Below are 12,161 nucleotides of genomic sequence, written 5' to 3'. Positions count from 1 at the left end.
CCATTCGCCGCGATCCACTTGCCGTGCTCGATCCGATCCCGGCCGTCGGTGCTACCGGGTAGACCGGCCACCGGCGAGACGAGGCGAGATAGAGGGCGGTGGATGTGTAAGGAGAGAGCGAGCTGGGATTACGGATTTAGGGTGGCCGCCGGTTGCTGCCGGCTCGCCGGAAAGCTACACGACGCCGGAGGACGTTCTCGGAGTTTGCTGGTGCCGTTTTAGCCGTGCGAACCTGTTCTTGACTTCTTGGGGGGTGCTATCCTTCATCCATCCGCTCGTCCAATAGGAGAGAGGTAAGTGATTTGGGTCAGCACCTACGTAATCAAAGGCGAAAATACGGGTGCTACCTAGTACGGAGTACAACGAGGCCAATTATTACTTCTCGTCGTCACAGGTTGGTGGATGGCGATGAGCTGAACGAACATGGATAAATTCGTTCACGCACAAAAATGCAAAGTACAAGGAGTACAAATATGAGGAAGCTAAAATCACGGTCCAATGTAGCGACGTAAATGAACCCACGGCTAAGTAACCTACATTCGAACTACAAGTGTAGTCATGCGGACCAATCGCGCATCCTTCCAGTTCACATAGGCCTCGGCCTCTATTGCGTCGTTTTAAATGCCCGCCGCATGTTGGTCCTTTTAAATGCCGACCGTCGGCGTTCGCATCCCGCATTCTCTAGATCCCAAATCCGTTCAATGCAAACCCTAGCCTACTTCCCCATTGATAGCAATGGCCAAGGGCGGTTGGCGGTGGAAGAAGGGTCGGCACGACCACAAGGTTGGTTTGTCTTCCGTGCGGCGCTGTCGACAATTGCCATGCGTGCTAGAGCACATGTATATATGTCAACGTGGAGGTGGCTCGCACGTTCAAGGATGACAAGGTGCCCCTCCCATGGCCTAGATCAGCACCTCCCTAGCGGGTGGCATTTGAACTGGGTCATGATCTCGGTGCCGCATGTACCTCCCGAGGGGTCGCAGGCCGCCGCGAGATCCTTTGCCACCAAAAGCTCCTCCCACCGGATCAATGGGGCGACCCCATGTACGGCCCCAACTTTCCCATGTGGAGACAGGTGGCTCGACTTGGAGCATGTCTTGCGGCGTCGCGCCTACTTCGCGGGCGACATGTAGCCGTCTCTCCCGAGAGAGAAGGCGCAGAAGAACAGGAGCAGGAGAGGAACAACTCCGAGGACTACACGACTAACGTCAAGCAGGAGAAGGAGTTAGTGCCCGCCAAGCAGGAGGATGACATTCCCTTGTAGTCGCTCGAGATGGACGAAGACACGACCCTTCAGCTAACCCTTGAGACCTCGTTCCTCGAGGAGCTAGTCATGTGGCCCCAGTTTGTGACGCCTCCGGTGACTCCAACACGCCAATCGGTCCCCGTCTAGTTGTGGTCTTCTTGGAGCGCACGCGTGGATGCTACTGCGCTGGCCCCTGCGCCCGAGCCTCCGATGTACTGGCCACGGGCACATGCGCCACCGTGACCGTGGTCTCCATCGGTGATACCACCACCGACGACGACGAGGATGTGTAGGTCACGGGCGGCGCAAATACTGTTAGCTAGTGTTTGCATTTATTTTATCTAGTGTAAGGTCTTTTTCCTTTTCGCCCTCCTATATGTAATTATTTTTAATGCAATACTATATAACAAAAAAATATCCTACCGCTTGGTTCACCCCTATCCCAAACAAACCAGGGGAGGATACAACCCTCTTTCATGTCCGCTGGACACCCAAACATAACTAAAATGGACACATTTGATGTTTAAAATGGAACGTCTGCTAGAGATGCCCTAAACTCTAACTTGTATTTAATTAATTACTCCTTTTCCTTGAGGTACAAAACCAACAAACCATGGCCCTTTTGGCGTTCAAAGTAAAGTTTTTTTGTTTGCTGCAAATGGCGTTCACAATTTAGCTAGACATCAGATGATCTGTCAATGCGTTGCTAATGACGTGGAGAGTAGAAGAGAATTGCTCCGGTTAAGCAGAGGGATGCTTCTCGGGCAATTCTATCGGAAACCATACTGAAAATTCAGGGGAAGTAGTGCATACGGTACCCTAGCAAACATAACATTGGGAAAGAGTTGCTCCGGTTCGATCGCTTCAGTTTGTAAGGCCATCCACAAGAAGAAGCCAAAGAGGATAAATGTTTACTGCTACTACGTATACAATACATGAAGGCGACACTAGGGCCTAGGCGCATGCAGTCTGTTAGCACCCTGATTAGTTAATTGGCTGCACAATCGCGAGCTTTGGCCTGCAATACTGGGAGGGTGGATGGATTCTCGCAGATTCCAAAAGACAACTTGGGAGGAATAAGATATAACTTGCGCTTGTGGTGACGCAAGAAGGAGCAGCCATTGGACGGCTACAAAGGTTTCCCTGAATATACAACCTGCCGCTCAATTATCAGCTCAGCAACACCTGCAGGGTGTTTAGTATTGTTCCGGAAGTACTCCACGTACAAGAGGATTCCCCATTGTGCTAGACCTCTTCACTTCTCACATGAGTATTGCATCAATCCAGAGGACCCATCTTCCAATGGGAATTCAGGGCAAGGTTATACTATGCTATGCGATTACGAACATACTCGGGGTATGTTACCGGGCGGGAAACCATCAAATCGTTGTACATTGTGGGTGCAAAGTGACGCAGGGTTGGCAGATATGGTTAACTAATTGCCGGGTTTCGCAGAGACGACCTATATGCACTCCGCGTAACCGAGCACAGCTGAAGAAATCGACGCCGAAGAAGCTCCAGCTAGATTGCACGTAATTGGCGATTAAAATTCTATCAAGTAGATACATCAAGTGCCAATCAAACCTGGCCTACTAAATCATGTCAAGCTACGTGTATTTGAGAATGGGCTAGTTCGTACATCGGGGACTGGCGGAAAGATGCCGCGCGTGGCGTATTTTTGCCCTTTGTAGTGCGCACAAGGGTAGAATGCTGCCACAAGAAATTGGTAGGAATTGATTTCTGTTTGCGAGAGTGGCTCATCAAAGTGTCTATGAGAAGTGCTTGATTAATTTCGCTACCGATTAAACCATGTCATCAGGTGTTAGATTTGTTTTCAATCATGGAGCATTATGAATTTATGATATGGATTGATTTGTGCTTTGTTTTTGTGAACTCTACTAATATGGGAGTTGACGATGACAAATTTCTCGCATGACCGTGTAATTGAAATGGTGGTGAATGTCGCCACGGCATGGTTCCTTGGGCCATATGGCCTATGGTGTGGGCTCGTAGTGGTTTGCGACAGGAAAGAGGTGACTGGCGATAACTGCAGCTGCGTGACAACACATCAAACACACACACACACGTCAAGATCAGGTTCATTTCGACTCAGCAGGTGCTACGCACGATGCCCGTGGTGGAGGTGTCAAGTCATGCATGGCCGGAGGTGGCTACGCACGACATCTCATGAGGAAGGGTGATGTCGTTGCCTAATCGACGGTACCTCGGAGGAGGGATCCTCACGAGGGGGAGAAGAAGTAGGGGCCATAGGGCGGAGTGCACACGGGACGGTGGTACGCGATTTACCCAGCTTCGGAACACCTGCACGATGACAGGGCCTACTGCTGCTTGTCTGGAATTATCTGGGCGCTTTCGCGTTGTTACAATGAGTTGTGGTTGTGCCTATAGGGCTCCCGGGATCCGGCTTATAAAGGCGCACGGATCTAGGGTTTACATGGAGAGTCCTAGCCGGAATACAAGTTGCCTAACTACGGTACAACACCTTGCCGTGTACGTCAAGGATCCGCCTTCCTCCAAGTACGTGCTGGATCCGGATACTTCATGGGCCGTCACGGATCCGGCCTCCTTCGTAGGTCGGTTGAGATCCGGCTTCCTGTTCCTGGGCTGGACTTCATCCTTCAGGATCTACAGCAACTGGGCCACCCGATGGGCCACATGCCTCATCACCAACTATGGGCCACCCGGGCTTGCCGAATCTAGGTCATGCCTTTGATATACCCATAAAGTATACCCACAACAGTAGCCCCCGAAGTTCTCCGAGATTCATCATTCCTCCGACTTCGTTAATTTGGATCCGAAGAGAATCTCGAAGAGCTTCAAAACTTTCACTTGATTCCGGGTTCATCTGCTCGGAAATCCTTTGCCTTCGGAATTGGTATCGCAACGGAGATTCCGCTTTTCCCGCGCACAACTTCCTTATTTCCCGCGCTAAATTTTCGTAGATGCGAATCTTTAGCCGGAAATTTCGGGAGCGCATGGTTAAGTTACCTCTACGTCGTTTTACCGCACTTGACCTAAGACACGTGTCATCCATCCAACGGTGCGACCGTTCCGTTTCCACCGTTGGATCCGAATCCCGAATCTCCGCGTGTGGCCTATAAATACCCCGCGGCTCGGTAATTCTTCATTCTTTCACCGCGCCTCACCACTTCGTCTTCCTCCTCGCGCCGTGCCGCCCGACGGATCTCAACTCCGGCGAACCTTCCTTACGGGAGATTCGCGCGCCGCCGCCCCAAACCTCTCCTCGAACCAAGATCGCCACGGTTGATCAAGAAATCAGCTCCGCCGCCGATTCGTGGTCATCGGAGGCTCGAATCCGCCGGTTCATCGACCTCTACCTCGCCAGAACTTCGCCGGACCGTCGCGCCATTGCCGGTACGTGCACCGGTCTTGTAGAAGAAGAAGTAGTAGTCGTAGTGTAGATTTTCCGGTTACTCAACTTAGCTCGCATGGGTGCAGCCGGAAGCATGCCTCACGGTTCTCCTCACTGCACTGGTAGTTCTCCGAGTAGCCCGGATCCCAGTGCCGTGGAACCAATTTGCCCGGATCCCATTGCGTACCTACCACCATATGTTTCCGACGTTAGGCTTGCTCAACCGTTCTCCGCCTCTTCTAGTACTTTACTAGGCCGGATCCCAATAGCTCAGGAGCTCGAAGAGGAGCTACAAGGCCAAGCTAGAATGGCAGCCAAGGTACATGAGGCGGAAAACAAGAAAGCTTCCAAGGCCCGGAGCCGTGAAGGGGTGAGGGCTCAATGGTGGCCCTGCGAGACCACAGACACGGAGCTCCGGGAGCTTCAAAACGAAGGCATGATCTCCGAGCATTGGAGCTTCACGCGCGATTCCGACGTCCCCAAGCCCGACACGGATGAACGTGTCATGACAAAGGCGTGGGTCGAGCGCGGATTGTCGCTCCCTTGTTCGGAGTTCTTCCTCTCCGTCCTCAATACGTACGGGCTCCAGCCCCACAACATCTGCCCCAACTCCTACCTCCTGCTCTCGAACTTCGCAACTCTTTGCGAGGGGCATCTTGGGATCCGACCCGACGTCAAACTATGGCAATTCTTTTTCCGAGTGAAGAAGGAGACGAAGGACAAGGCCATGCTAAACTGCGGAAGTATGACGTTCATGCTCCGCTCCGGTCGGATGTATCCTCCTCACGACTCCCACGAATCTGTCCGGTACTGGAACACCGGATGGTTTTATGTGAAGAACGCACCAGTTCCGGGCATCCACGATGGACTCCCGCCCTTCAGCAACACGCCTCCGGAAGAATTGGCGAGATGGAGCTTCATCCCCACGCTTGCCTAAATGCCCATACTGGAGAAGGCTGCGCGGAGGATTTCCTGGTTAGTTCACGATGGACTAACCGGAGCCCAGCTCACCCTCAGCTGGTTTACCCGGAGGATCCAGCCCTTGCGCTACAACGCACGCCTGATGTGCGCTTACACTAGGGTGGACAATCTCCTCCGGGTTACTCGCCACGATCTTCCGGCTGACTCCCTCAAGAGGAGGTTCAAGACGTTGGTGAAAATTGCCCGGGGCCAACCGGTCCCGGAACTGATTAAGGATATCAGCACACATGACAAATGTCCTCCGGTAAGCACTTATTCCTTCGCATTCCTTTAACCTCTCATATTTTCTAAGTGTTTAACTTGTTTTGCTCACCCTTTTCGCAGCTCGATACTTTGGCGGAAGAGAACCTGCGCACCATACTCCGAGTTCCCGTTAGCGGTGAATCGGTGGAAGAGGATCCGGAGGACCCTGAGGAGGAAGAGGAACGAGTGCCCCGAAAGGCCGCTCGTCGACCTTCGAAGCGTTCCCGCGCCAAAGCCTCCGGCTCCGATGCCGGAGCCAGCGGCGAGGCTTCCGCCAAGAAACCCAAGGTGACCAAACCGCCTCCGCTCGACTCCAGAAAGGCGGAGCGCGAGCGCCTGAAGATGCTTTCAACAGCAGGAAGGCCCTCACGTCCCAACATTCCGGGTGCAGCGTAAGTTTCCGAGTGACGTGCGTTGTTTATCTTGGTAAGCTGTGTTATGTATATTTTTCTTTTGCTTGCTCGCAGGAATCCGAACCCCACCACTGCGCGGACCAATGTTCAGGAACATATCACTAAGTATATGCAGAAGAAATCTCCCGCCGTTGGTCCCTCGACGCCAGCTCCGCCAAGCGCTCCACAAGCCTCCCTGCAACCTTCTCCTCCTCCCGCGGACCAATCTCCAGCTCCTGCCGCATCCACTCCACCGAAAATAATTCCGGTTAGCAGCGACAGAGCGGGCGGAGATGGCTCCGGCGGCAAGGGCCCCATCAACGACGAAACTGAAGGACAAAGCCAGGGGGAAGCAGAAGTTAATTCCTCCGGCAAAGCTGAGGCCACCGCAGGTGATATGGTCGTTTTCCCCAAAAAATTTGGAGATCCGGCTGACCTTACTTCCACCCCCAAAGCCTACGCCACTAAGTTTTTCAACAAACTAACAGAGGCGGAAAAGTGGGAGCTGGAGCAAGATTTGCTCAACGCTATGCTGAACAATGCCTGGGGCAAACCGGACGTTGAAACGTCGGAGATCCAGGACTTCAAGAAAAACGTTGGCCAATTCTTCGACAAGCTTATTTGCAAGCAAAAGGTAACTCCCCAGTAGCCCCCAAGTATTTAGGCGGAAACTTTATTAGTTAGCATCTAAATACTTTTAGAGAGAACTCAAACTGAAAGAAGATTTAAATGTCGTGGTAGCCCCGAAGCATGATGGCGGAAAAAATTTCCAGCGACAATGCTTTAGAAAGACTTAAACCATTATTGTGGAACTCACTCCGTTTCTGACTGTGTTTGCAGGAACAAAAAGCCCTGCATTATGAGTTGCACAAAAACATTGCGCTTCAGCGTCGTGTGACCATCAGCCAGGCGGAGAAAATCCAGCGCTTCCAGACGGAGAATGCGGATTTGAAAAAAAATTGTCGGAATCTCAAGGTTGGCTTCCGATTATCTGATACTTGTGGATTATGTTCCGCACTTTCCGAACTTAATGCTTTACGTAACTGTGTGTAGGTGCATCCTCATCTCTCGCTGCATCTTCCTCCGAGCTGGAAACTCTGCGTGCCTCACAGAAGAATCTTGAAGCGAAACTCGCAGAGGCGGAGCAGAAACTTGCTGAGAAGAACTTGGAGCTTGCTCGGAAATCTGGTGAGTTTGAGCTGAAAAGACAAACTGACAGCGACATCATCCAGAAACAGCAAAAAGAGCTTGGAGGTCTTCGCAAGTATATGAAGACAGCAGAGAGCTGCTGGGACCTGCTCAACTCCGATGTCATGGGTACATCCTCGAACCTCATATGGCAGCATATGTTACGTGTAACTTGTTATATTTAACAAAACTTGCATCTTTCAGATCCACTCGGATATGATGAGGAACGTCGGAGCCAGTTCCCGCGCGATGACCTGCTACAGTTGGCCGGTGAAGACTGCAAGGATCTCATCTCCGCCTCCAGGAAGATCTGTCACAACCTCAACATCAAGAAGAGCCGCACCTGCGATGTGCGCAAGCTCATCAAGAGGATGGATTTGCTTCCGGAGATGGTTGTGGACCTGCAATCTTCTTCAGCACGGGGTGCAGCTGCCATGTCCTTGGCTATGTGCTTAGCGCATAATCCGAGTTTGAACCTGGACCGGGTGACTTCTGGCGTTCCTCCGGATGCTGATGTTAATGCGCTGCTTGATGCAGTCAGCGGATATGATACGCGCATTGCTCGGAGGATCCGCCACGATGAATTCTATGAGAAGGTGGTTCTTCCTGCTGACGAGCCTCTTGAAGCTGAGCTTCTGAAGGATCGCGAAGCGGAAACCAGGCCCGCTCAATCCGGAAGCCAGTATACGTGGACAAGCTCAAAGAACCAAGGTGGCGCTGCTTCTCCGACTGCAGCTGAAGCGGAAGAAGATGAAGATGGCTCTTCGCCTGCCAAAGACGCAGAGAAGGAAGCTCCGACTGACGCAGGAGGAGGTGATGCCAACGTGGAAACTTCTCCGGCTAAGGAGAAGTAAAAACTTAGTCCTGCGGAAAAAATAATGCATCATTTTGGCCCTGGGAGGGTTTGTAATATAACTTTAAATTCTTAAGTAGCTAGGGACGAAACAGTTATGCATGGGCGGGAACACTTATCCTGCTATCCTTTAATAGTATTTGCATGTTTCGTTTTTGTTGGAAAGCAAGTGTTGATTTTTGATGTTTTCTGGCTTACTCGCTTGACCTTCCGCAAGCCGGAAGACCTTTAGCCGGAAACGCTCACCAGCGGCGACGAAGCCCAATGGAAATCCGTCAATAACCGCGGAAACAAGCCCCCAGCCAAGGTGCCAGAAATCGCTACTAGGAATCCACGAATTCGCAACAGAAAAAATTTCCACCAGAAAACTTAAGCTTACGTCCTAAGTGATGATTTTTAAAAATCACAACTTTCATACACGCCTAGGCGGAAATATCCAGCTCTGCGGTTGATACGTCTCCAACGTATCGATAATTTCTTATGTTCCATGCCACATTATTGATGATACCTACATGTTTTATGCACACTTTATGTCATATTCGTGCATTTTCTGGAACTAACCTATTAACAAGATGCCGAAGAGACAGTTGCTGTTTTCTGCTGTTTTTGGTTTCAGAAATCCTAGTAACGAAATATTCTCGGAATTGGACGAAATCAAGACCCAGGGTCCTATTTTGCCACGAACCTTCCAGAAGACCGAAAGGGATACGAAGTGGGGCGACGAGGCGCCGCCACCATAGGGCCGCGCGGCCAGAGGGGGGCCCGCACTGCCCTATGGTGTGGGCCCCTCGTCAGCCCTCCGACTTTGCCCTTCCGCCTACTTAAAGCCTCCGCCGCGAAACCCCTGATGCGAAAAAACCACGATACGGAAAACCTTCCAGAGACGCCGCCGCCGCCAATCCCATCTCGGGGGATTCTGGAGATCTCCTCCGGCACCCTGCCGGAGAGGGGATTCATGTCCCGGAGGACTCTACACCGCCATGGTCGCCTCCGGAGTGATGAGTGAGTAGTTCACCCCTGGACTATGGGTCCATAGCAGTAGCTAGATGGTTGTCTTCTCCTCATTGTGCTTCATTGTTGGATCTTGTGAGCTGCCTAACATGATCAAGATCATCTATCTGTAATACTCTATGTTGTGTTTGTCGGGATCCGATGGATAGAGAATACAATGTTATGTTAATTATCAAGTTATTACATATGTGTTGTTTATGATCTTGCATGCTCTCCGTTATTAGTAGAGGCTTTGGCCAAGTTTTTGCTCTTAACTCCAAGAGGGAGTATTTATGCTCGATAGTGGGTTCATGCCTGCATTGACACCTGGGACAGTGACAGAAAGTTCTAAGGTTGTGTTGTGCTGTTGCCACTAGGGATAAAACATTGATGCTATGTCCGAGGATGTAGTTATTGATTACATTACGCACCATACTTAATGCAATTATCTGTTGCTTTGCAACTTAATACTGGAAGGGGTTCGGATGATAACCTGAAGGTGGACTTTTTAGGCATAGATGCAGTTGGATGGCGGTCTATGTACTTTGTCGTAATGCCCAATTAAATCTCACTGTACTTATCATGACATGTATGTGCATTGTTATGCTCTCTCTATTTGTCAATTGCCCGACTGTAATTTGTTCACCCAACATGCTTTTATCTTATGGGAGAGACACCTCTAGTGAACTGTGGACCCCGGTCCATTCTTTAATACTGAAATACAAATCTGCTGCAATACTTGTTTCTACTGTTTTCTCTGCAAACAATCATCTTCCACACAATACGGTTAATCCTTTGTTACAGCAAGCCGGTGAGATTGACAACCTCACTGTTTCGTTGGGGCAAAGTACTTTGGATTGTGTTGTGCAGGTTCCACGTTGGCGCCGGAATCCCTGGTGTTGCGCCGCGCTACATCCCGCCGCCATCAACCTTCAACGTGCTTCTTGGCTCCTCCTGGTTCGATAAACCTTGGTTTCTTTCTGAGGGAAAACTTGTTGCTGTGCGCATCATACCTTCCTCTTGGGGTTCCCAACGAACGTGTGAGTTACATGCCATCAAGCTCTTTTTCTGGCGCCGTTGCCGGGGAGATCAAGACACGCTGCAAGGGGAGTCTCCACTTCTCAATCTCTTTACTTTGTTTTTGTCTTGCTTTATTTACTACTTTGTTTGCTGCATTATATCAAAACACAAAAAAATTAGTTGCTAGCTTTACTTTATTTACTATCTTGTTTGCTATATCAAAAACACAAAAAAATTAGTTACTTGCATCATGTTTCCTTTTAATTTTACCACAAAAAACATACCGGTAGGACGCGGGTCTATCATTGGGAGAAACAATATAGAAGAATTCTTCAGTCATGTTAGTACCGTTGAAGATTTTGAAGATAGACACTTGGTAGAACTTGCTCCTACTTATGAAATTGCTGCTGCTGCTTTAGTTCGCATGTTGGAAACTAAATTTGTTAATCTCAATCCTATAATCCAACACATGTTTCTTACACTTGGTGATCTGGAAGAGGGGGAAAAGAAACATTTTGTTTTAGAAACCCTTCTTAGAGAATTTGGTGGTCTAGCAAGAGAGGCTAGAAAGGTCTTTGCTAAATTTAATATGCTTGGTTCTCATACTAATTTTGTTGGTCTCCTTGAAAAAATGGACATGGATAGAATAAGGTACACTAATAGTATTAATGATGGTGGGGAGATCAAAGCACCAATACCATGTAAACTCCTAGCTATGAATGATGCACTAGAACATAACTATGCTTGGCTTGTTCCTGAAAATTTGTTCGATGAGAGTAGCAAGCCCAAGACTAATGAAAAGGGAGACGCTGAAACTTATGTATCCAATATACTATGCATGGTTGAGAAAACTCCAAACCCCGCTGTAGGTGCACCACCCTTCGATAACACTTGAGTTACACTTTCTGCGCCTAGCTGAAAGGCGTTAAAGAAAAGCGCTTATGGGAGACAACCCATGTTTTTACTACAGTATTTTTGTTTTATATTTGAGTCTTGGAAGTTGTTTACTACTGTAGCAACCTCTCCTTATCTTAGTTTTATGTTTTGTTGTGCCAAGTAAAGTCTTTGATAGTACAGTAAGTACTAGATTTGGATTACTGCGCAGTTCCAGATTTCTTTGCTGTCACGAATCTGGGTCTACCTCCCTGTAGGTAGCTCAGAAAATTAAGCCAATTTACGTGCATGATCCTCAGATATGTACGCAACTTTCATTAAATTTGGGCATTTTCATTTGAGCAAGTCTGGTGGCCTAATAAAATCCATCTTTACGGACTGTTCTGTTTTGACAGATTCTGCCTTTTATTTCGCATTGCCTCTTTTGCTATGTTGGATGAATTTCTTTGATCCATTAATGTCCAGTAGCTTTATGCAATGTCCAGAAGTGTTAAGAATGATTGTGTCACCTCTGAACATGTTAATTTTTATTGTGCACTAACCCTCTAATGAGTTGTTTCGAGTTTGGTGTGGAGGAAGTTTTCAAGGATCAAGAGAGGAGTATGATACAATATGATCAAGGAGAGTGAAAGCTCTAAGCTTGGGGATGCCCCGGTGGTTCACCCCTGCATATTCTAAGAAGACTCAAGCGTCTAAGCTTGGGGATGCCCAAGGCATCCCCTTCTTCATCGACAACATTATCAGGTTCCTCCCCTGAAACTATATTTTTATTCCGTCACATCTTATGCACTTTGCTTGGAGCGTCGGTTTGTTTTTGTTTTTGTTTTGTTTGAATAAAATGGATCCTAGCATTCACTTTGTGGGAGAGAGACACGCTCCGCTGTAGCATATGGACAAGTATGTCCTTAGGCTCTACTCATAGTATTCATGGCGAAGTTTCTTCTTCGTTAATTTGTTATA

The sequence above is a fragment of the Lolium perenne genome, chromosome 6, assembly GCF_019359855.2.
Source record: "Lolium perenne isolate Kyuss_39 chromosome 6, Kyuss_2.0, whole genome shotgun sequence".
Classification (NCBI taxonomy): domain Eukaryota; kingdom Viridiplantae; phylum Streptophyta; class Magnoliopsida; order Poales; family Poaceae; genus Lolium; species Lolium perenne.
This window is presented reverse-complemented; position numbering follows the sequence as displayed.